At 55.4% G+C, this 21678-nt stretch overlaps 1 protein-coding gene and 1 long non-coding RNA gene across 3 annotated transcripts in view; one reads left to right on the top strand and one right to left on the bottom strand.

Annotated features, from left to right (window-relative positions):
• GAS7 (growth arrest specific 7) overlaps positions 1 to 21678 on the top strand; it is a 198585-nt gene that overhangs the window by 41015 nt on the left and 135892 nt on the right. The window lies entirely within an intron of this gene.
• On the bottom strand, positions 8496 to 13423 carry LOC116577013. Its single transcript, XR_004280365.1, has 2 exons — positions 13350 to 13423; positions 8496 to 11052 (listed from the first exon to the last, which is right to left on the bottom strand). It is a non-coding gene; the product is annotated as an uncharacterized LOC116577013 (long non-coding RNA).

Genomic DNA, 21678 nt, shown 5'->3' with positions numbered 1-21678 from the left:
CATGATGTGGGGCTGGATCCCAGGACCCTGGATCATGACTTGAGCCGAAGGCAGAGGCTTTAACCCACTGAGCCACCCAGGCGCCCCCATTATACCCATTTTAAAGGAGAGGGATTCACAGAGAACCTGCCCACGGCCACTTGGGATCGTACATTTTTTTAAGATTTTATTTATTTATTTGCGAGTGTGAGAGAGAACATGAGCGGGGAGGGGCAGAGGCGGAGGGAGAAGCAGAATCCCTGCTGATTGGGGAGTCCGACACGGGGCTCGATTCTAGGACCCTGAGATCATGACCTGAGCTGAAGGCAGATTCTTAACCCACTAGGCCACCGAGGTGCCCCTTTTGGGTTAGTATTTAGCAGAACTGGGATTTAATCTGGAGTCGTGGTGATTCCAAAGCTCTGTCTCTAATTCTGTCTTTTTAGGGTTAAACATTTGGGGTGATGCCTCCACTGTCCCACTCCCTCCCTTTGATTGCTGGGGAGCTGGGCTCTCTGGAGGAAAGAATTCAGAGCTTAAGGGTGTAGATCTGCCCTGGGACATCTGTAGGGTCTGTTCGGGGCTGCCTGGGCCCTCCCTCAAACACAGTGACTCGGATGTCCCCTGGGTGTGTCCTGTGGGCAGCCTCCCAAATCAGGAAATTCCAAAGGTAAGTCAGGGCCGGTAGGAGACACAGAGATTGACGTAGATGTGTGTCTCTACACACAGACATACACGTACGCAGAAACACAGGTACGTGTGTAGACAGACACACATATACACGCACAGATACACACATTTTTAAGATGAGTTTTTAAGGGGTATTGGCATCAGGCGGCTGTTGCCGCATCTGATGCTGGAGCTCAAAGCTCACAGGGCAGAGTCTGGAAGGGAGACCCAGGGGAGTGGATGGAAGTTGCCCCTGATCTTGTCAGTGTGGACATCCTGCAGAAGCCAAGACTCTTGGTCACGGAGTGAGTCCCACACACTTGGCCCATGAGTCAGAGAAGCTGAAGGAGGGTCTGGGACAGGTCAGCCACAGCGTGCATGAGCTAGGGGGTCCCTGCTGCTTCCGTCTTGCCCTCAGCTCTCCCCAGAATCTTCCTATGGTGCACTCTCACCCAGAACGTTCCAGAAAATGAGCTCTGGCCACTGACATTCCGCCTGGCCAGGCTGATACCTTAGAAGTGATAGATTTCTAAGTGTTGGGATGACAGTAGCAGGGGCATCAGAACGACCTCAATTTAGGGAAACTGATCTGTGCCTCTTCTGTGAAGGGGAGGACTAGATGCCAGTACCCTCTCTGAGGAGGGTTATTAATGGGTGTAAAGGCCCCCGTGTGCTCCTGGATGGAGGGTAAGAAAATCTCAGACTTCTGTAAGTTCTCGACACTATCCAGGAGCGTAATATCTCCACATAATTAAGTCTCACTTTATCTCCTCAGTAAATGGTTTCTTGTGTATCCCCTGCATCGAGTTCATTCCCAGGAAGTGGATTTTCCTTCTTGTTATGGTGAATAAAATTTAATTATGTTTTCAAATTGGTTATTGATGATCGATGGCTCCAGAAGGCGGTTAATAAATAGTCGCATTCCTTCTTTAATGGGAATTCCCCTGGAGTTTCCTCGTCATTCTGATACTGCTGTTGGTTTTAGATAGCATGCATATTTTCTGTTTAGCATTCTAATATCCTTTTTATGTGCGTATTCCTGCATCTTTATGGGGAGTGTAAGATGAGGCTGGTCCCAATACCGAGGAGAGGTATTTTTGAAGCTAAGAACAGCTGTGGAATTTTATCAAAGGGTGTGTTACCAGCATCTCTCAAGGTGATCGTTTATAGTTCCATTTAAAAACAATATGATTACCAATATTAATAGTTCTCCTAGCAGGACGGAATGTTGACATCAGAGGCAGCTCGGTAGAAAGGGCATAGGACAGAGTGTCTAGAGATGTGGATTCTCATGTTAGTTTGGTTTTTGATGACGAATCTGACCTTGGACAAGGCAGTATGTTTCATCTCCCCCTTAACAGTGGCCCAGAGCTATGTTCTCTTAGCTGTAAAATGGGCATAGTTTTGCTTTCCTTTCCTACCATTGAGTTGGAAGGAAAATGATGAGTCTGTAGTCCCTTCCCTGCATTGATTTAAATGCTTTCCCATCTCTAAAAGAACCATGGAAAAAGTGTAAAATGAGGGGGCTTAGTCACCCAATTCATTTCTCCTTCACTCGTTCATCCAACAAATATTAATTGAGCTAATGCAGCATCTAGGAATTGTTCCAGACACTGGGAACACAGCAGTGAACAAAGTAGACCAGTTTCCTGCACAGTAGAGCTTATATTCCAACAAACAGATAAACTCTGGAAAGATCAATAGAGAAGGGAGAGGGATGGAGCATGAGGCAGGGTCCAAGGAGGCTTACATTTAAGTGGGGTGGTCAGGGAAGACCTCGCTGAGGTGACATTTGAGCAGAGGAGGGAATGAGCTGGGTGGAGTCTACGGGAAGACTGTTCTGTGCAGAGGGACAGCACGTGCAAAGGCCCTGAGGTACAACAGCATTGCCAGTGCAGATCAGGTTGGGCACGCAGGCGGGAGGAGAGGGCAAGAGTTTGAGGTCTGAGAGGTTGAGGAGAGTCAGGTCACGCAGGACCGTGTGGGCAGGAGCAAGGACTCTACCTCTTTTAGGTTTGAAGGGAAGCTGTTAGGGGTGGTGAGCTGTGGAGGACATGACCTGGTTTCCTGTCCTGAATCACTCTGGCTGCCTGTGGAGAGTGGATGGAAGCCGGTGATGGGTGGAGACGGGCAGACCCGATGGGATGGTGGTCCGGTGTGGGAGGACAGCAGCAGATGTGGTGGGAAGTATCAGTTTTGAGGCCCAGAGTGGTAGGGTTTGTGGCTGAGTTGCATGTCCCCTGTAGTGACAGCGACTTGGCTCTTGCAGCAAGAAGATGTGTCTGCCACCCTCGTTACAGCCTGGGGCACCGAGTGGGGGAAACCGAGGACTCCCAGCACGTCTCCACACCTGTGGCTGGGTTTGGATATCTGCGGGAGAAATCCCACTCTGGGGCCCAGCTCGGGAACGCAGGCCCCACAGAGGGGCAGCTCCCCACATGCCCCCTGTCCCCGAGGGTCATCAAGCCCTGTGCCACCCCCTTAACCGTCGGCGTTAGTCACGGAATACTTGGCTGCGGGTGATACCGTGATTCATTAATAAAAGACAGACAACATTTGGGAGGCATTTGCTTTAATTCAGGGCGTCTCATCCTCTCTCAGACAGCCTTTGTGTTCTTATGAGGCGGGACCCACCCACGTGCTCCGGGCCGTGTGTGTAGGGGGTGCCAAGTTGCTCATTCTGTACCCTCGTGCTCTCAACTACCCCAGCCCAGATCTGGGAAAAGTCTCTTCTCTCCCTCGGGGGGCTTCCCCCCTGTTCCCTGCTAGGGAGCAGTGCAGACCCCCTCCCCCCCACCCCTACTGAGGCTGGTGGGCGCTCTGTCCCCACGCTTCCCTCCTCTCCTACCACCCCCGGCCCAAGCTCGCTGGGCATGGAGCTCAGAATGCTGTAGCAGAGCCTATGAGTGCAAAAGGGGGAAAAAGACCAGATTGTTTCATCCACGTGAAGACAGGAAAGCACACGTTAAAAATAACACTACCGGGCGAAATCGGGAACACAAACAAACGTAAGCCAGCAGGGTGTGATGGGGCGTTCCTAACCGCCTGGCCTTTAGGAGTTTGGGAGAAATGTCTCTGGCCGGCTCCGTGTCTGGGGAGCCTTCCCCCTGGAGAGCCAGTCTGAGTAATGCGCAGAGGCTCACAGTCGGAGTAAAGCTAGTTTTAGTTTTTGTTTATTTTTATTTATTTATTTTTTAGAGGTCTTATTTATTTGAGCGTGTGAGAGAGAGAGAGTGCGTGTACAAGCAAGGGGAAGGGGCAGAGTCAGAGGGAGAAGCAGACTCTGGTTGAATATGGAGCCCGAAGTGGGATTTGATCCTGGGACCCTGGGATCCTGCCCTGAACTGAAGGCAGATGCTTAACCGACTGAGCCACCCAGGCCTCTCTGCCAGTCCCCCATCCCCCTCACCTTTCAAAGAGATCCAGTCCCTTTTGGGGCACCTGCCTGTCTCCCTCAGTGTAGTGTGCAGCTCTCGATCTCAGGGCTGTGAGTTCGGCCCCACACTGGGTGTAGAGATGACTTAAAACTAAAAAATCTTAAAACAAAACCAAAAAATCAGATGGCCTCTAAATAGTCTTTGGTTGCTCGAGCGATGTGCCTTTGAAGGCAATGCCGGGTGGAGACGGGACCACGGCTGCGTGGATAGCCTTTGAGGACAGGTGGCAGTCATCGGCGGGTGTCCACATACATGTGAATGTATGCAGGGTGAGGTGGGGTTGAGGGTCACGGATTCGGTGGCTGGGTTATGTGGTTAACCTTTGGAGGAACTGCCAGAAGATTTTCCAGCGCCGCTGGCCAGTTTCCAGCCCCACCTGTACCAGGGTCTAATTCCTCTGCATCCTTGCCAACACTTGGTAGAGTCTGTCTTTTCCATCATGGCCGTTCTAGTGGGTGTGACGTGTGTTTTCATTGTGGTTTTTTTTTTTTTTTTTTTTTTAAAGATTTTATTTATTTATTTGACAGACAGAGATCACAAGTAGGCAGAGAGGCAGGCAGAGAGAGGGGAGAAGCAGGCTCCCTGCTGAGCAGAGAGCCTGATGCGGGGCTTGATCCCAGGACCCTGAGATCATGACCTGAGCTGAAGGCAGAGGCTTTAACCACTGAGCCACCCAGGTGCCCCTTCATTGTGGTTTTGATTTGCATTTTCCCGGAGGTGAATGATATTGACCATCTCTTCAAGTGTTTACTGGCTTCCTGCATCTTGGGAGAAACATTGTTTCTGTTAGAACCTGTAACCGTTTTTCCATAACAGATTTAAATTACCGATGTCATTATTATTTTTTTTTTACGGAGTTTATAAGCATTCTTTCTGTATTCCAGATAGAAGTCCCTTATCAGATGGACGATGGGCAGAAATTTCCTTCTCTGGGGGTTATCTTTTCTCTTTATGAAGGTCTGCTTTGAAGCACAAACGTTTTTAATTTGGGTGATGGCGACCTTACATATTTTTTCCCCTGCTCTTGCGTGTGGCTTTTGCTCTCATACCTAGGAAACTGTGGCCAAGACGAGGTTGTGAAGATTTACACCTGTTTTCTCATAAGCGTTTTATAGCTTGGGCTCTGACACTGAGAATTTAGATCCACCTCGAGGTAATGTTTGTAAATGGGGTGACAAAGAGGTCCGGCTTCATGCTTTGGCTTGTGGCTCTCGTGTCCCAGCACCAAGGCTGTCCTCTCTCCATGGTATGGTCTTGCCACGTTTGCCATCAGGGTTTAACTCTGCTATTTCTTTAAGTCTCTGGGTGGAGAAGCATCTCCTGACCCAGAGGGAGAAAGCAAATCAATTAAGGAACACTTAACTTTTTTTTTTTTTTTTAAATGCTTTTGTTGGGGATTCTAAACAAGATTCCGATGGAAACCTTCCTTGGAAATGATAATCGGCAACAAACAATGTGGTTGAACAGATAGAAGTCAGGAAACCAGGAGTTTTATGGATCTGGCCTAGTTTGAGGGGGGTTGGTGAGTGGGGGAAACTGGAGGGGCGAGTGGGGAGGGAGCAGGGAGAGGCACTTGGCTGCAGCTAGCTCTGGAATTCCACAGATCCCAAACCAGGGCTGACTGTATCAAGTGTGGGAGCCCGGGCTAGGGGGCTGGGAGCTTGGGGAGCCCCGCGGCCCACCCCAGCCCATACTCCCCCAATGCCTTCTTAGCGGCAGGGGGTCAGCGCCGGGACGGCCGGGCACGGGGAACAGCTGGCTGTGGGCCCCTGTGCCAGTTCTTTCTTGGCTTTGATTCAGGAGGGGGATTAGGGAATTATTGCTCTAGAAGGCTCTGCCGCAGAACGGAATCCTGGAGCACTGAGGCCTCTGCCTCCCACGCGTGGGTTGGGCAGTTCTGCTGCCCCAGCACTGTGGGTGTGGGCCAGGAGGACGCACACTTGGCCTCCTCTGTGACTCAGGGTCCCAGCCCTGGGCAAGGTCCTGTGCTGGGATCCCCAGGCCTGGCCACATGCTCCCCCCCAACTGTCTCCCCCTGCAGGCGCTGCTGCTCCTGGGCGCCCACCCCAGGCGAACCCCCCCCCCCCCCAAGAGCAGGGCATTAGCTAATCCCAGCTGTATAGGTCCCTAACTCAGTGTTTGCTTGTGCTCTGTCCAGAGCCTCTGTGCTCCCCACGGTGGTCCAGGAGTTGGCTCAGATCTTGGTGGGGTTCTTGTGGTGAATCAGCATTTTCGGGGAGAGGCTCAGCGGCTCCAAGATGTATTCGGAGCTCTCTGCCCTGGGTTCCACTGAGCCCGGGTTGGAACCTGCCCGGGCCTGGGGGCTTAGGGCTGCTGGAGACAGCGGCCCTGTTCTTGGAGGGGAATCATTCTCCGCCCTGGTTCAGGCTAGTGTTTTCCAAAATCAAGTTCGCAAGCTGTAGCCTCCAGCCGCGAGCCTGTCCCTCCATGAGTGCACAGCTGAAACGCTTCCGGGGAAGCTGGCTGGGGTTCTGGAACCAAGGAGAAATGAGCATTCCCGGCAGTACTGCAGACCCTGGTCTCTTCCAGAGCCTGGAGACAGCTAACAAAAGCCCCAGCCCCTGGCTGAGCCACCCGCCCTGGCCCGCCTCCACACTACAGACTGCAACCGAGGCAAGGCCAGGCAGTGACCCCCGGAACCCAGGAGTCCCCCTGATGGAAGCTGGAGCTGGTCCAAGGAAGGGTTCGTGGGGACCGGCTGCCTCCCTCCCAGGGCTCCCCACCTAGTCACTGTTGATGAGTTAATTTCCGCGTTCAGAGTGGGGCTGATACCCACAATCCCGGGATGTTCGATCATCTCAGATGGTGGTGACAGGTTCAGATGTCAGGGGCCAGGTAGGGCCCCCTCCCCTGCAGAGATCCCAGGAATTATGTGCCATTGGAAATAGACAGCGTCAGCCAGTCAGCCAACCGTAGGGATCACAGGCCCAGCTGGAAATCCCAAAGGTCCCCATCTTATAATGTCGGTATTGATTCAAATGGAAAACAGCAGCAGACCACACAGTGCGCTGGCCAAAACCCACAACAGCCTCCTTGTAACCCTTCTCTCTGCCTAGGAAATGGGGTGCTAGGGACGGGTGGTGACTCACCCAAGGTCGCCCATCCAGTAAGCAGCCCGCACGCACACCCAGGTTTCTAGACTCCCAGGCTCCGGTGCTGTGTCGGGTCAGCCTTACCGGTCACCCTCCCGTCGAGCAAACGGAGATGCCACGAAGTGACGGAAGATTGTTTAGCTTCGCTTAAGGGTCTGAGCTGGGATTTGAACCCAGAACCGGCTGGCTCTGTCCGTCCTGCTATGGTTGGGGTGAAAACTAGCGTCTGGTCAGTTCCGGAGCCTGTTTTCTTCCCACAGCCCCACCTCGGGTGGGATTGGCCCCTAACCCTCCAAACACAGAGCTGCTGCTTGACCAATGAACAGCTTCCCCGAATTCTGGGGACTTTTCGGGAATGGAGGAGATCACGAGGGCACACGGGTGTGAGTGTGCACGTGAATTCCGTCCCTCTTCCTCACACCCATTCGTCGTTGTTCCCGGTTTCCCTCCCTGCGCGCTCTGACGAGTTCCCCAGAAGGAGGAGTCAAAGCAGATGCTTCCCCTGGTCAGAGGAAAGCAAGAAAGACCCACTTAACCCGCGCCCGCCCTGAGCTACCGCCTCGGTTGCCCCTGGTGTGTTGGCGTCTCCAGGCTCAGCCCCTACTGTGGGGTCCCCTGCAGACGTGGGGGGCGACTTGGGAGGCTGAGTTGGGACCACAAACTGGCAGCACTCTCAGCGGGAAGACCCAGGGAGCTCCTGGGGTGCACCTTGTCCAGCTCCCCACGGTTCCGTGATGGGAGTCCTGTGGACGGTCCTGTGTGTGTGTGTGTGTGTGTGTGTGTGTGAGGGCTGGGGGGAAAGGGCAGGAAGCGTTCATAAATACAGCAGGGTGAACGGGCTTCTCAAAGGTTTACTAGCTAAATATTTTCCGGATGTTTTCATCGTCCTTTAAGGCCGATCCAAAGGAGGACGAAATAGGACTTAGCCTGACTTCTCTAGTGGCTCCCACCATCCACGTCCACTGGACGCCCCCCCTACCCTGGCCTCCTTCCCAGCACCACCCCGACGCCACCCCCATCAGCCTCGTACCCTTCCTTCCTTCTCTCGTCCTGCTGGGAAAGAGGACGGTCCCCTCTCCCTCTTCTTAGACATATTACGCATCTAGTCATGCAGCCTGGTTTCTTTCTTGACGCTTAAAATTTATCGATGCAAATATATGTTTATAGAAAATAAAAAATTAAAAAAAAAATTAAAAAAAAATTTATCGATGATCTTTTTATCTTAGCGTGCGTCTCTAAAGCATTCTTTTTGGTGTTTGCTATTAGTTCGTTGTTTGGATGAACTGTTTATTATTTGTAATCCCCTAGTGATGGACACTGAGGTTGCTTCCTTTTTTTTTTTTTTTTTGGACTCTTAAAATCCCTGGCACCGACCATCCTCACGATGACACCTTCTCGCACTGAAATTGGTTTGCTCTTCGGAAAGGTTGTACCGATTCACAGCCCTTGGAATGACTCAACTCCCCATTTGTTGGCCAAGACTGGGATTGGCAGGCCCACCCAGAGCTTTTTTCTTTTTTCCTTTTTTCCGCTCTCCCCCCTTTTTTTTAGAGGGAGAATGTAAAAAGGGAACTCAGCTCGTAGTGACAAGTTCGATCAGTCCCCTGATCACTCACACGCTTCCCCATGCCTCGCTCCTGTGTGTCCTTCCACGTCCCGCGGGCACCGGGCAGGGGGCCGCGGTCGTGGAAAGAGTGTGCTGGATTGAAGGCCCGCGTGCCGACCTGGGCTCTGACTCAACGTCGTGAGGAACGGCTCTTGTCTTCTCGGGGCCTCTGTTTTCTCATCTTTACCGTGGGAATAATCACACCAGACCCACAGCCGTGGCATGGGATGGGTGACAAGTAAATAGTTATTTTAAGCCCTCCCCCGATGACTCTGGCTTCTGTAGCTTCTCTTCTGTCCACCCCCCCAGCCCTCCAGAATTTCCTGGTACCCCTACCTCCCCCACACTGGTCACTGAACCCCCCGCAAAGGGCTTTCCTACTGGCAGACTCAGGAGATCGGTGACTCGGATCTCTGGGTACACGGTGGCAGCTCTGGCTCTCATGCGGGTCCTTGGTCTGCACTATGAGATCTAGAAGTATTAGATACATGAAGGTCGGGGTCACGCGGGCCCCTTGAGGTCAAGTATTCCCAGTGCAGATGGTAACTGGGGGAGGTTGGTGGGGGCATATCTGCTGCGCAGGGCAGGGGGTTGTTGATGGGTGCGGAGCACAGCTGGACTGCTTCCTTCGGGATCTGGCAAGCTGCATTGCCTCGAGGGCCTGGTCCTGTGGGTCTCACCTGGGAGCCTGGCGGCCTGCCGTGCGAGGGGGGGGGCCGGCGTGCCCGGGGCGGTCCAGTTCCTCGGCTGCCGCCGGTCTGGCCTGTCCTTGTCGGAAGCTGTGCAAGGCCCCGCCACGAGGGGCTGGTCGGAGCCGGGAGCCGTGTGGGGAGCCCTCCAGGGCACAGTGCCGGCTCTGTTTCCTCCTCCGCCTCGCCAGGGGCCCCCATTCACGGCAAGGAGGGTCACGCATTCCCCCTTGAGATAAGAATAGAGCCCGACTGTGCCCCAGGACAGAGTCCAGCTTCTTCTGCCGGCCCTCCGAGGCCTGGCAAGGGCTCCCAGATGGTACTGGCATGAGTGGGCCCTGGCCGCCTGCCCCGGCGGCCCCTTGTGCATTGTGCGGCTGGACACTGGGTGCAGTGTGCGTGCGTGCCCGCCCCCCCCACCCCCCTCCGCAGAGACCACTGTCTCCAGGCTCTGCTCAGGATGGAGGGGTTTGGCCTCCACTCAGCTGTCCTGGGGCTCTGCTGTGCTCCCTCTCTTCCCTGGGGTCCCGGTCTCCACCCTCCCCACCTCGATACCTTGCTGAGTAGCCACTGCAGTTTATTTCTGGAAGGGAGGCACGGAGCCCTGGCTTGGAGGGTAGGGAGGAGAGTGGGCTGGGTGTTGAAGGTGGCGTCTCGGCATCTATGTGGCCTCCTTTTGCAACCCCCAGGTGCAGGAAATGGGAACCGGCAGGGGCTCCCGGTCGTATGTGCTAATGGGGTGCTGGAGCTCCTGTCCTCAGCCCCGCCTGTGACCGAGGTGGCAGGTGCAACAGCCTCGCATCCATCACTCCAGCCGCGGGACCGGACCAGGCCCTCTTAACCCACCTCGGCCCTGGGAGTGTTCCTGGGCTCTCCTTGGGACCACGCTGGGTGATCCTTGCCGTCGTTTCCAGCCTTCCATTGTGGAGGGCGGGGCTTCTCAAAGTGCGGTCCCCGGACTGGCCCCAGGAGCCGTGGCGTGACCTGGGAGCTTGCTGGCCATGCATGACCCCGGGCTGCACCGTGGACCTTCTCGGGCAGAAACTGGCCGCGGGGCCTGGAAATCTGGGTTTGATGCCTTTTCCAGGAGGTTTCTGATGCACCCGGGTGCTGTTTGCAAACAGGTCTTAGTGCTCTCTCCGGTCCGTCAGGGGACTCCAGTGCGTGCCGAGGGCCACGGCATACTGCTGGGTACCTCGTCCACCAAAAGACATTTTCAGATTGAGAGATTGGAAAATATTTGTTTGAACATGGAGTCTTCCATTCAACCTAAAAAAAAAAAAAAAATACAACCCAAAACAAAAAACCAAAATCAAAAACCTTACAGCTTGCACATTTTCACACATTTCAGTTGATTCTGCAAGCGGATGAGGTCACGTTCTGGGTTTCTGGGTGAAGACACGGAGCTCTGTGTCCGTCAGGAGCTCGTTGGTGCTGCAGAGCTGTGATGGGACGCCGGGGTTCTCCACCGTGAGCTGGGGGCTTTCCAGCAGGCACAGAGGTAGCCGTGAGGCCAGTGGGGCGAGGCTGCCCCTTCTGGTGGGGGCTCCTCACCTGATCTGAGAAAACAAGCATATTGCTGAGTATTTGAATAGGGCCGCACGCATACACGCCCGTGTTTGGGGAGCGTGCCCCTGTGTCTGGTTCTCTGGCTCAGCCTGGGAGGGCTCCTGAAAGTCTCTGGCTTGGACACCAGCCGCTCTACCAGGAAGAAAGTGCTCAAAGGACACGTCTCCCAGGGCAGGCAGGATGCACTGACACAGCGGTTGGACCGTTTCTGAGGCTTTTGGGGTTTCCGCGGTGCGGTCCCCTGGGTGGTGGGGGAGAGTGGTGCTGCCTCTGTTTGCAGGTGAGAACGCCTCCTCTTGGGGGATTCCGATCACAACTCCCTCCACCCTTATGTCAGGGCACCCCTGACCTCCCCAGGCCTCCCCGCGAGACCCAGTCTCCGGGGCCTCCGAGACTTGGTTGGAAGGAATGGGGTGGAGAAGCGTAGGTCAGAGGTTGACATCGAGGACTAGGGAAGCAGTCTTGGGAGACCGGATGAGATCTCTAGTTTCTCGGGCTCGGTCGCATGCCCAGCCATGCGTTTCCAAACGGATCTGCTGGTTCAGAAATATGTAGTAGTGATAGGCAGCGTTTATAGACAATACACTGTCTTCTAGGCACCGTGCTAAACACTGCGCCTTTCTTGATGAACTCCTCGGATCCTCACAACACGCTCATGAGGTGTGATCAGGCCCATTTTACAGATGGGAAAGCTGACAGGATTTGTGCGCAGACCATCTCGTGACAGAGCCTACGATGGAAGCTGCTGGTCGCTTTCCCTGTAGTCCTTCTGCATCCCCATCCCGTAGAGGGGAGTGGGGACCCCTCAGACCCTCCACTTACCCCATCTTAAATGTATCTGCACCCCCAATGTCGCAGGGAGGTGTCCCCAGTTTGGGGTCCCAGCAGGCCTTTGCTTTGGTGGAGCAGCCATGAAGGCAGGCAGATGGTGGGGAGGGTGGGGAGCAGAGGGGAGGGGAGGGGAGGGGAGGTAGGATAGGTTGAGATGGGGAGGGCAAGTGCCCGGAGCTGCCTTCTTCTCTTCACGTCTCCTTCCCTGTCCCCCAGCTGCCGACTCTGATCCTTGTGCTTTTGGGATCTTCTGCTGGCCATGTGGGGATCGAGTCCCAGACTAGCTGAAACATTTGGGGGAGACTCTTTCGTGGGATAGGAAGGAGAAGCCGTGATATTTCAACTTTTCAAGTCCTCACAACTCTGGGGTGGGGTGGGGAAGGGGGAGATGAGACCGGAAGAGTTTAGGGCAAGGCGGAGGGAGCTGGACGGCGGCTGGACCAGCTCCGGGTAGCTGTCTCTTTCACTGCAGCCCGAGGCCAGCCCCAGGCCAGCTGGCTCACAGCTGGATGCCTCGTGGGAGGAGCCAGGAGGGTCCACAGTCCGGGACACTGTCAGGGATGTGTACCCCAAGTCAGCCTTGACTTGCCTCCGAACAGGAAAAGCCTGGGTTTTCCGTTCACTTGCTCACTTGCATTTCCCTTGCATGGTTAGCGCTGCCGGTAAGAGTTCCAAGTTGGGGTCAGAGGCATGAGGACCCTAGGTGTGACCTCCCCTCTGGCCCCTTCTCTGCCACCAGGCTGCTTTGGACCTGGGAGCGAGCACAGCCCCGTGAAGCAGTCCCCCAGCCCAACAGAGACGCTCCCATCACAGGAGAGGGTAACCTGCGGGGTCCCCTCAGTCCTGGGGTGGGCACTGCCCCCGGCAATGTCGCGAGTGAAGCATGGAGTGGACTGGTTAGCTGAGGGTCTCCGAAAACCAGTGATGCTTTGTGCGGCAGCTGGGCCTGCGGCAGGGACATTCCATGGGTGGCTTCCGGAGTTGCAGTTTCTGGTGATGAGAAGAGCGCAGTTTTCCGTGAACCTGGGTCATGGTGGTCGCAGTGGTGACCACGGGGTCGGCGGAGGGGCAGCGGGAAGCAGGAGGAGGGAAGCCGACCGGGGACCAAGAACCAGACACTCTTGGGAGGGTCCCCCGGTGCCGTCCCCCCATCCAGCAGGCTTCCTGTTCCGTGGCGATGGGCACACTCGCGGGAATCCCACGAGACACGTTTCTGCTCCTTTGGACCCTTCTAGAATGTGTTGTCTTCATGTCTACCCCCGAATAAAATGCACATTTTGTGGAAGCAGTGTGCCTGGGGGCAGGCCTGGGGTGAGCTGCAGGAACTGCCTGCTGGGTGAGCTCGGGAAAGGCAGAAGGAAGAAAGGAATGGGAAGAGCTAGGAAGATCGTCCACCACGAACATCGAACATCGTGCCCTGTTGAAAATCGCCACCCACCCTCCAGGCTCCCCTTACCTGGTTGGTTGTTTCCTTGTCATCATGTCATGTTCTTTATAGTTTCCGTATCTCTTATTTGAATGCTCTGCCCCTCCCTCCCCTCCGCCCTGTGCTGGAATGAACACTGAGTGAAGGCAGAGGTGGTGTTTTTTTTGTGTTTTTTTTTTTTTTTGTTTTCCTTTCTTTCTCCTCTGTTTTGTCACAGACGTGTCCCAAGTGTCCCAAAACAGCACCTGGCACTTGGGAGGTCCTCACTCCGCATTTGTCAGATGAATGAAAGGGTGAGGGGGGCCCCGGGAGCGCTCGCTTATGTCCAGTGGGAGGGGAGGACCTGCGTCCCCGGGGAGGTGCCCTCGGCCCTGCTGTCCTCGCCATGTGTGGGTCCCCGGAGGAGGATCTCGCTGGCTCCGAGATGGAAGAAACTTCCTGAATCCCCCTGCCACCCAGGAGCTGACCAGGTAGTGAGTGATTGGAGCTGGGAGCTGGTGTAGCTCAGGATTTTTGGAGCCTGTTAGGACCACATTCCTGAATCCCGCCCGCCCCCTCCCTGCCCTGCAACGCGGTTCCCGCCCTGCGGGGCCGTGGGAAGTGGAAAATCCTGGTTGAGCAATTGAGGGCGAAGGCGAAATCCCTGTTTACTCATCTGCTTTCCAACCAGTGCCCGGCTCACCCGCTTAATCCAGGGTAGTCGCTGCCGTCTCCACACCCCGGGTGCTTCCCATTCCTCGCGAGGTCACGGCCAGACCCAGATTCCCAGCCCAGACCTCAGGCAGCGTCCCCTGGCAGGAGTCTGCGGCTCTGGGAATGGCAAGCCTGCTTCCAGGTGCTGCTCAGCCGTTTGCTCTCGGCCTCGCGGCTCTGCCGAGGATACCGTGGTTCCAGACATCACACCTGGTCCCTCCCTCCAGGTCCGAGCCCCCTGCCGACTTCCAGTAAAGGGCAGGTGTGTCATTACAGCTGCTGGTGTCACAGCCCACAAAGTCTTCGACTCCCTGTCGTCCACCCCGCCTTCCCATGTTCAGTTTGCAGGTACACATGTGGATGCTTCCTTCCAAAGAGATTTGTAGAAAATGCAGCCTCTTCTCGCCACTCCCCGGCCGCCATCCTCTTGGTGGGCAGAAGCCGCTGTCCTTGGGCCCCCGGACTCTTGCGGTCACCGCCTGGCTGCTCTGCCAGGGTCCCATCTGTTCTTAACTAACAAGTCTGAGGACACATCCCACGTCTCCTCAGGACATGGTGACGGGTTCCCACGACGGTGGAGTCGAGCCGAGGAAGTGGCCCCTGTGGCTGGCAGGGCACCATGTGACCTCAGTGTCCACCCCCAAGCCCCATCCCACTCCTCCTCCCCCTGCCAGCCGGCCTCCACGGTGTCCCTGCAAACGTCCCGGGCATGCTTCCTTGCGAGGGCCTTTGCAGCCCATGTGGGGCCCCCGGAGATGTCCAGTCCAGAGCCCCGGACAGGTACCCACACCACGCTCTGGTTCTGCAGGTATAGTGACGTGAATGCTGTCGCGATGGGGAGGGGCGCTGGCCTCCCTGCGGCGGGGGCTCAGCGTGATGACCGGGCTCCTTCATGTACGAGGCAGGCAGGATGGCCGCTTCAGGAGTAGCTGTGAGACTGGAAGTGGGAGGCTGAGCCATGCTAGGAAGAGGCCACATGCCGAGGGACGACACGGCAGCCTCCGGAAGCTGAGCCAGACGCCGCCGTTCTCTCCCGGACCTCTGGCAGGGGCCAGCCCTGCTAATGCCTCGGCTTCAGACCCGCGAGACCCCTTCAGGCTTCTGACCTCCAGAACCCTGAGACCATAGATCGGTGCTGGTGTGAGCCCCCTGGTTTGTGGTCCCAAGTTAGCCCAAGCGGGCATGTCTGCTCAGGAAGTTATTTCTGAGGGGACAAGCGTTCCCTGGGCTGGAATGCCCTCTTCTTCTACCCTGTCCTCTGATGGGGCCATTCCTGGGTCTCTTCCGCACGAGCCCTCTCCCCAGTCAGGGCTTTCTGTTGGGCCCCCTGAATGCCCCAGTGGCTTCAGGGGGCCCGGCTGTTTGCCCTGCTCTCTGGGGGAGGCTTTGGGGTAGCTAAGCATGGCAGGGCACTGTTTTGCCTGTGTGTTTCTTTCAGGTTTTTTTTTTTTTTTTAAATATAAGGGAGAGGGAGTATGAATGGGGTGGGGGAGGGGCAAAGAGAGGGAGAGAGGGAGAAGCAGGATCCCCACTGAGCAGGGAGCCCGAGGTGGGGCTCAGTCCCAGGACTCGGGGATCAGGACCTGAGCTGAATGCAGACACGTCACCGACAGAGCCACCCGGGTGCCCTGTGTTTGTGTGTTTCTCGCGGTGGTGGGGGAGGGGCTGTCATCAGAGTCTGAGGGCTCCCCTGGTCCCCGTTCCTCACCTCCCCTTTCACCAGAGCAAAATGGAGATGCTGTGAGGCATCGTCCTGCTCAAACCCAAGGGGTCCCGCTGGGCTCATTTCCAGAGCCTCCTGGGCTCAGATGTCCCGGTGCTTTTATGTCACCCACCAAATCGCCTGATTGGGGGGCTCCCGTCTCCCCAGCCACCCCCCAGGACCACCAGTGCCTTGCACACAGCCGAAGTTGGGGTGTGAGGCAAGGTCTTAAGAGATGTTGGGAGCTTCCCCCTGGGGACCAGGGACCAGGGACCAGGGACCAGGGACCAGGGAGCCTGAGGGGTTTGGCTTGTCAGCAGCAGCTTGCCTGGAGGCTGATGTGTTTGGAAGAAGGAAAAGAAGAAACGATAAGAAACAGCAGTAAGGGTGGGTAAGCAGGGGTGAGGCAAGAGCTGTGTGCCTATGATGGGCACTGCAGGCGGGGGGGGGTCCCCCAAAGAATACGGGGCCGGTTGGGTGGGGGTCACGGAGGACAGGGGGAGGCGTGTGTTCCCGGGCGAGGGTTGCTTCCCCAGGAAGCAGCTGCAGGCTGTAGGGGGTGACCAGTTGGCTGTTGGGGAAGGCTCCTTCCCGCTGTCTTCTCTGGGGAGGACACGTTTTTTGAAACACTTCCTGCTTTGGGGAGGGAGGTGCTCTTTTGCCCCCCTCCCCCCGGACTGCTGATGAAGTGTGCTTAAGCTAGAAAACCCACAGCTGTGTTTTTGCACCACTACCCGCCCCCCGCCACCCCGCCCGCCCTGGACACCCGCCCCGTCCCACTGGGGGCTCCCCTCCCTGCTGCCACCGCCTCCTCCCTCCCCAGTTCTCCCCCTGCCGGCTGGTGACTCACTCCACTCTTGTGCAACAGAAGCAGCCGCCTGCTCTCCGAGAAGGGCTGTTTTCCTCTGTGCCGCGAGCTCCCCTCCTGATTTATGTCTCTTCATTTTGGCCTAATGCTTTCCACATTTAGGTCTGAAGATGAGTTTGTGGCTCATTGATGCCACCCCCGAAACCCCAGTGCCCTGACTGGGTCTGGCACCGAGAGGACAGGCAGACGGCCAGACTGAGGGACAGGGGGTGGGCCACGTGGAGCGTCCTGCCTCCAGCGCCCCCCCCTTCCCACCAGCCTCCCTGCCTTCAAGAGGGAGGCAGAGGGAAGAGCACAGCCTCCACTCCAGGCTGGCCTGGGACGTGTTCTCGCGCCTGTTTTTCCCAGGGAGGGCACACATCTTGGGGTCATGTAGAGACCTCATGGCTCCGAGCCTGGAGGATTAATATTGCATATGCCGCAGCATTCGGAAGTGAGAGGCCCCCGTTGCCGGGTGTGGAGAAACGTTATCTTTGTGGTTTTAAAAGCCATCGCACAACGCTCTGTGTGTGTGTGTGTGTGTGTGTGTGTGTGTGTGTGGTTTCTTCCTCTTCTTTTTAGAACAATAATATTACCTTTGTTGCTATGGTGTTGTTGTGGGGGTGGCTAATTGGACCCAGACCCGATGTAGGCTGGTGTCTGGTGTCCATAGCGATTATCAGACGGCAGCCCTGGGACTTGTTTTATGTTCTTCCCTGGATGGAGGCGCTGGCTGGGGAGCGGTGGCTGTGGGTACCCGGCCCTGTTGGGGTCCTTAGGATGAGGTGGCACCCTGGTCAGGGCCCCGAAGGCCAGCCAGAGGCGGGGTTGCGGGGGAGGATACCCCTGGTCATTTCCTAAGATGGGAGCATAGCCCAGATCTGCTGAGGGCCCGGAGTTTGGGCATGCCTCCTTGGAGGCTCTGGCCTGTGGGGCGGGGTGTGGGGGGGTGCCCACTACAGGGAGAGAGGGAACGGCGGAGCCTGTGGGGTACGGTAGGCCGACTCACTTGGCAGGCGGCGTTTTCCCACTGAGATCGCAGCCTCGCTGCAGAAGGGTGCCTTTTAAACTCTCTGTGGCGTCTGCATACCAGAAGCATGTCTTCATTTGTTAATTTGATGCTTATCAAATACGGATCACGTCTGCTCTTCAAAAGGGACTCAAAAATTTAAAGTCAAAACTTGGCCTCCTTCCCACACCTGACCTGGACACCCGCCGCTTCTCTTCCCCGGAGGCAAGCACGTTAACCGGCTTCCGGTGGGTCCTTCTAGAAGCCGTGCAGGTATCTACGAACACGTACTAGCTGTGCTCTCCCTCCGTCAGGTGCTAGCGCCCCCCAGCCCCCCCCACCCCACTCTGCACCTTGCTCCTGCTGTGAGTTTCAAAACCGAAAACCGTCTATCCCAGAGTTGAGTCAATGGAAAGGCTCCTCCCTCTCCTTGCCGCCTTCCCGAACTTGTTTCCCTGATGGGCGTATGGGTTGCCTCTGGGCTTTTCCTGTTACCTTTACCTGCTGTGGATTACCTGGCTGTGTCCGACGTGCTGAGCAGGGGTGAGTATCTCTGAAGGATGAATTCCTGAGGTTGAAGAGCTAGAGCAAAGAGGATAAGCATCTGGAATTCTTTTTTTTTTTTTTGAAAAGATTGATTTATTTGAGAGAGAGAGGGAGCAGGGGGAGGGGCAGAAAGAGAAAATCCCAAGCAGACCCCCTGCTGAGTGTGGAGCCCGTTGTGAGGCTCTATCCGACCACCCTGAGATCATGACCTGAGCCGAAATCAAGAGTCGGATGCTTCACCGATGGAGCCACCCAGGTGCCCCATTGTCTGTAATTTTGATGGAAAATGCCAGATTGCCTCCAAGGAGGCAGCTCTGGCCTACCTCCCCCCTCCCGCCCCACTGCACCACCAGCAATGTCTAGGACCCCTACAGCCTTGCCAGCCCAGGTATTTTCAAATTTTGAAGATTTCTGTACAGAGGAATTTTGTGTCTTTGCTTTCCATTGGCTTTCTCTCCCTGTCTGTCCCCACAGTGTCACTCTTGGCGGGGGGGGGAAGGGGTGGTATGTGAGTGGATAGGGTTTTCCAGCCTCCAAAGAGCCACACAGGGAGTAGACCCTCTGCCCTGTGGAGCCTTCTGAGCTCTGGTCTAGTGCCCCTGCAGGCCGGTGGCTTGCCTTGCAACTTCTTGGGTCTCCAGAGAGGCCTGCTTTCCGCATCGGAATTTGCTGTTCTCGATAACATTCCCAGAATTTGTTTCTAACCTCCACCTTCCCCTGCCTCACCCCTGCATGAGGAGGTTGCCTCACCTGCTACTTCTTACTTCCTAGCTTCCAAAGATAGAGTCTTTGCAATGGGCCGGTGGACCTGGCTGGGCCAGAAAGCTCTAGATGCCACAGCTGGCTGTTGTGTCTTAAGACGCATGCTCAAGAGGGAGTTCCAGGCTAGAATGGGGTATGCTGGCTGCATTTTTCTCCCTCTGAGTTTTTCTAGGCAGGGGCCTGGCGGTGGAGCTGGAGCCAAGCATGCTCGGAGAGGTGGTCCAAGCCAGCACAGTCCAGTAGAACTTGCTGTCATGGCAGAAATGTTCTGTGTTTGTGCCACAAAGAGAGAGGGTCAGGGAGGGACAGAAAAGGAGGAGGAGAGAGAGAATCTCAAGCAGATTCCCTGCTAGCCCAGAGCGTGGCTTGATCTCATGACCCTGAGATGGTGACCTGAGCCAAAAATCAAGAGTCGGACGCTTAACTGACCGAGCCATCCAGGCATCCCTGGAAATGAGTCTTGTAAAGCTGAAATGAAGGTGTCAGGGGCTGGTTCTTTTTGGAGGCTCTGGGCGTATGTGGTGTCTGTGTCTTTCCTCCTCCGTGTTCCGGAAGCTTCTTCCTTTGCTCACATGATACCACATGTTACATGCTCACATGATTTTCTTCTTGACTCTGACCTCACAGGGCGTCTTCCCTCTTTGCTCTTCCCGACTCCCTCTTAGAAAGACCCTTGTGATCACATTTGAGGCCCACCTGGAGAGTTCAGCATGACCTCCTCGTCTCAGAATCCCTGATTTCATCATACCTACCAAGTTGCTTTGGTCATAGGAAGTTTCTACTGGCAGACTCCCAGCATCAGAATGCCCCTGTGTTTGGGGGACCAACTTCAGTCTGTCGAAGGCAGTCACTTTTAAGACTTGAAAGAGCACGTTTGTGTGAGAGGAGGGCGTGTCCCCTGCCTTGGTCACCTCCCAGGCGTTCTCAACTGGGGGGAAGGGTTAGAGCTCGTGCAGCTGTGTTGTAGGTCTGAGGTTCTAAAAAGCAGTGGGTCTTGAAATGGGTGGGTCCCCAAGTCACCTGGGAAACATAGGAAAAGGACAGAGACCCAAACCCTGTCCCACATCCATGAGCCTGACCCTGTGTTCTTAACAACTTCCCAGGTGCCTCTGATTCTCCGTGAAGTCTGGAACCGTCACTCTTAGGAGTAATCTATGGAGAGTTCAGTCTTGGTTCCCATGATCGGGAATCACTGCTGACTTCTTTAGATGGAGTGTTCAAGGAGGGCCTCCCTGAGGAGGTGACATTTAAGCTGATGCCTAGACCCACCATGGGAAGAGCTGGGGGGGAAAGACAGGGGAACGGCCAGGGCCAAAGCCACCAGGGAGAACCAAACCTGCCCCATCCAAGGAGATGTTAGGTCAGCATGGTCTGCAGAGCTTTCTGCAGAGAGGGGGGACAGAATTGGGTGTTTTATTTTAGTTTTAGTCCATTTAAATGTAGCTTTCAATAGCCCGGTGAAGCTGATGCCATCTGTGCTGACCATCAGGGAGCTTAAGGTGTGTGTGGCCGGTGCGAATCAGGTGAGGTGAGGTGGAGAGAAGGTAGGCTTTCTTGCTTCGTGAATTAGGCTCCGTAGTCTCGATATCTCTCTTCTGACATAATGCAAAGACTTTGAATGGTTTTACCGAACGGTTGATGTAAGATGATAAATGCTATGTAAGGGCACTCTGGCTGCCATGTTGTGGAGTGAATTGTAGGGGGTAAGTGTGGAACAGGAGACCGGCGAGGTCCTTGTCATGAGTCCAGGAGTGCTGCTGGTGCCTTGGGGACAGGGTGGCGGCCACGGAGACAGAGCTCTGGATGGATCCCAGTTGGCTTTTGGAGATCAATCCAAAAGAATGGACAGGGAAGGGATGGGGAAGGTGGGAGAAATCATTTTTTTTTTATTTTAAAGATTTTGTATTTATTTATTTGTGTGTTTGTGTGTGTGTGTGAGAGAGAGAGAGAGAGAATGTGCAGGGGGAGAGGGAGAAGCAGTCTCCCCGCTAAGCAGGGAGCCCCATGCAAGCCTCGATCCCAGGACCCCAGGATCATGACCTGAGCTGAAGGCAGATGCTTAACTGACTGAGTCACCCAGGAGCCCCAAAATGGGAGAATTTGATGATCTTAGATTTAGGGCTTAAGGAACAGGATGGATCGTGGGCCATTTGCCAAAAGGAAGTGTATAGAGCCGGTTTTGTTTTGGTTTGCTTTGTCTTTGGAAGTGAGAAATGGGGTTCTTTTGGGGGGGGGGTTGTTAGAGAATTCTCCTGAGGATCCCTGGAGAGATGGCATGGGGAAAGGTGAGGGCTGGAGATAAGGATTTAGGGTCATCAGGGAATGGAGGGGGGGAAATGCTGTGGGACAGGGGCCGGTCACTGAAGAGAGTGAGGATATAGAGAAACGAAGAAACAGCAGGAACTTGCCGCCCCCTTTAAGACTGGGCATAGGGGGAAGATCCAGAAAGATGACCCGAGACATGTGAGATGTCGTGGAAGCCAAGACGAGTCCTGGTTTCCAGAAGGAGGAAATGCGGTGCACTGTTGATGGGCCAAAGAGACTCGAAAAGATTCCAAGGTAAGCAGCATGGCAGTCCTGAGAGGCACTGGGGGAGATCAGGCCCAGTGGAGTGAGTCTGAGGGCGTAGGAGCTAAGAAAGTAGAGCTCACGGCCACCAGCGACTCTTGCGGTGAAAATATTTGCTGTGACGAGAAGCAGAGGAATGGGCAGAGCTTGGAGGAGTGGGGTCAAAGGATGTATTTCTCTCTCCCTCTTTTGAAAGCTAGGTGTAATGTGCTACGAGGTAGGAAGCAGTAGT

This window comes from Mustela erminea, chromosome 18 (assembly GCF_009829155.1).
Source record: "Mustela erminea isolate mMusErm1 chromosome 18, mMusErm1.Pri, whole genome shotgun sequence".
NCBI lineage: Eukaryota > Metazoa > Chordata > Mammalia > Carnivora > Mustelidae > Mustela > Mustela erminea.
The sequence above is the reverse complement of the archived record's forward strand: the minus strand, read 5'-3'. Positions and strand labels throughout refer to the sequence as shown.